This window comes from Musa acuminata, unplaced genomic scaffold, assembly GCF_036884655.1.
Source record: "Musa acuminata AAA Group cultivar baxijiao unplaced genomic scaffold, Cavendish_Baxijiao_AAA HiC_scaffold_1002, whole genome shotgun sequence".
In the NCBI taxonomy this organism is placed as follows: Eukaryota; Viridiplantae; Streptophyta; class Magnoliopsida; order Zingiberales; family Musaceae; genus Musa; species Musa acuminata.
In genome coordinates this window covers 3,623-6,708 of record NW_027021218.1, presented here as the reverse complement: position 1 = coordinate 6,708, position 3,086 = coordinate 3,623, and the positions used below count along the sequence as shown (strand labels likewise).

At 32.4% G+C, this 3,086-nt stretch overlaps 2 non-coding genes across 2 annotated transcripts; both read left to right on the top strand.

The window, feature by feature from the left end:
- The first annotated feature begins 2,281 nt into the window (after positions 1-2,281).
- On the top strand, positions 2,282-2,355 carry TRNAP-UGG (transfer RNA proline (anticodon UGG)). The gene has a single exon. It is a non-coding gene; the product is annotated as a tRNA-Pro (tRNA).
- A 163-nt stretch (positions 2,356-2,518) lies between these two features.
- Positions 2,519-2,592, top strand: TRNAW-CCA (transfer RNA tryptophan (anticodon CCA)). Its single transcript has one exon. It is a non-coding gene; the product is annotated as a tRNA-Trp (tRNA).
- The last annotated feature ends 494 nt before the right edge of the window (positions 2,593-3,086 follow it).

The window sequence follows — 3,086 nt, the reverse complement described above, 5'->3', positions numbered from 1 at the left end:
GCTTTGGCTTCCTCTCATCGAGATAGAGGCAGGCAAAAGAGGGATTTTCGTCGTTTGTGGATCACTCGGATAAATGCAGTAACTCGTGATAATAAGGTATTGTATAGTTATAGTAGATTAATACACAATCTGTACAAGAAGCAATTGCTTCTTAATCGTAAAATACCTGCACAAATAGCTATATCAAATAAGAATTGTCTTTACATGATTTCCAACAAGATCATCAAATAAAGTAGATTCTAAAGTAATATACAGTACAGGAATGATTGAAACAGAATTCCCCGGAGAAGGAACTCCGGGAAAATAGAATAAAAAGAAATTAAGATAGTAATAGGAATGAACGAATATGTTTCAATAAAAAAAATTTTCTCCATTTTTTGTTTCTTATAACACAGGAACCCGCTCTAGATTCTAGGCCTTTTCGAACAAAACATCAATCTGAGCTTGAGTTACAATTGGAGTTTTGAGTCAATTGAAGAGTATGTCTATTTATTTTTGGTTCTAGGACCAGTAGTTCTGGGGATCGACTCGGCTCTCTCAAATTGTTTCTCATTATTAAGAAAAGGTAACAAAGATAAAATACGGGCTTGCTTTATAGCAATAGTAATTAATCGTTGTTGTTTCAAAGTCAATCTATTCACCCGCCTAGATAATATTTTTCCTTGTTCACTAATAAATCGACTAATTAAACTCATGTTTCTATAATCGATTCGATCCCCCGATCCAATTGGGGGCAAACGCCTACGAAAAGATCGCTTGGATTTACGAAAAGATTGCTTGGATTTATCCATGGTTTATTCCTTATTTCTAAAATTCTATTTCTTTATTCACTTCAGTTCAGATCCGACCAAAATAGGCTTTGATTTGTATACATTATGTATATTATATATCTTATACATTATGTATATTATACATTATGTATATTATATATGTTAAATATATGTTAAGTATGTTAAATATATGTTAAGTTCTTCTAAATATATGTTAAGTTCTTCCTCTTCCTTGGCGAGAGCGCACACGCGTTCTGTTCGATCTATTTCTTTATTTCTCCATGAATCGTATGCTTGTTACAATAGCGACAAAATTTTCTCAATTCTAATCGACCAGGCGTATTGTGTCGATTCTTTTGAGTAATATATCTAGAAATACCTGGCGATTCTTTATTGACATCATTTCGGGCACAACTGGTACATTCCAAAATAACTATGACTCTGACATCTTTACCCTTGGCCATGAACCTCCTTTGAATTTTGGATCGGCTTAACTCTTCTATTTTCGATCCGAGCTGAAGAAGAAGAAAAGAACAAAAAAAATCGATAGAAGTTACTAACTAGAAATGGAATTTCTAAGTATTTCGTTGCAATTATCATTTCATTATATAATGATAATTAATATTATATTAATGGAGTAACAATTTTACTAGAATAATAAAGTAATAATTTAATGGAGTAATAATTAAATAATACAATTTCTTTCTAACTCTCAATTGTTCCTATCCTAAATCTCAATATTTTATTAATATTTATTTTATTTATTATTTAAGTTAAATATCTTCTTTCTATGCTATGATTTCGTGAACTCGCCGTAGACTGGATCCACATTTTCATTTCTGTTCTCCAAAATTCGATCTTCGATCTACCACATTTTTGCTGAGGTTCAATACACTTTTTTCTTTTCCTTCCTATCCTAAAGAACTGAAAAAATAGGGGCGAAATTCGAAATTTTAGTCACGTGGAATTGTATCTCTAATTTTCTTCATTTCTTCGCATATCAATCAATAACTAGAATTAAAAAAAGGGGAATGACAAGGCATCCGGAAATAACCGATTAATTTCTATCAATAGGCCTGCTAAAGACCCAAACCATAGAGTACTTAGCACAGGTGCCACGGAGAGATATGTTTTTATATCTCGCATTGAAAATCCTCCTTCTATTATGGATTGTAATACATATATGGTCAGATGCTGTAGTTCAAGATCATTTGTATTTTTTTACACGGAATTCCTAACTAAACAGGATTCCTAACTAAAATAGATATGTACAATGAAGCAATAGATTTTTTTCTTTTTTGTAAAGAAAAAAAATCTAATCCCTTGTTCCTGAGCATTACTGATAAATATTAACTTTTTTATACGTTAGGTTTCAGATGTATATAATTCTTTTATTATATGAAACCAAAAAGAAGAAATGACAAGAAAATTGTATATAGATGGAGGAGAAAATGACGATATGGAAAACAAGACAGGGATTTGTACAATGAAACTGTACAACAATTTTGAAAAGGGATGTAGCGCAGCTTGGTAGCGCGTTTGTTTTGGGTACAAAATGTCACGGGTTCAAATCCTGTCATCCCTACCTATTACTTCTCCCATGGGCAGTAACGAGGGATTCATTGAGATCGATTAAAATTGGACATAATCTTCGGTCTTGCATACTATATGTATGCAAGACGTATTGGGGGTAGAAAAATTACTTTTCTTTACAGTACAGTCGTATCTCCTGTCATAAGGATAAGAAAGCGCTCTTAGTTCAGTTCGGTAGAACGCGGGTCTCCAAAACCCGATGTCGTAGGTTCAAATCCTACAGAGCGTGATTCGGTTTTATTTGATGTCGAATCACAATAAAATAATTAATAATTTAACAAAACAAAAAGTTGAATTGTAACTTGAATTTGACCTCCTTCCTGCAGGAGGTCAATCAAAAAAAGAAAGAAATATTACTCAATCAAAGGTCCAACTGATCACCACGTCTATATTGTAAATATGCGGTTACGAATAATCCTGCTAAAGTATAGAATTAGACCTAAGACGATTCCAAATAGAAAAACTTCAATCATTTCGGTTTGTTTAAGGGGATAAAAAGAAAGGTAAGATCTATCCCTAAATATTAATCTGAATTATCCGTGAATCTCAATGACCAAGAATTGGCAATTGATGTGAGAAAGAACCATAGAATACCCGGAATCTCAGAGAAATATTCGTTTTTATCAATTTTTCATTCAATTCATTTCAAATAAGTCGTATCTTGTTCAAACCAATGAATAGAGCTGAGGTTATAGTTAAAGCAGCCAGTAGAAAACCGAAATA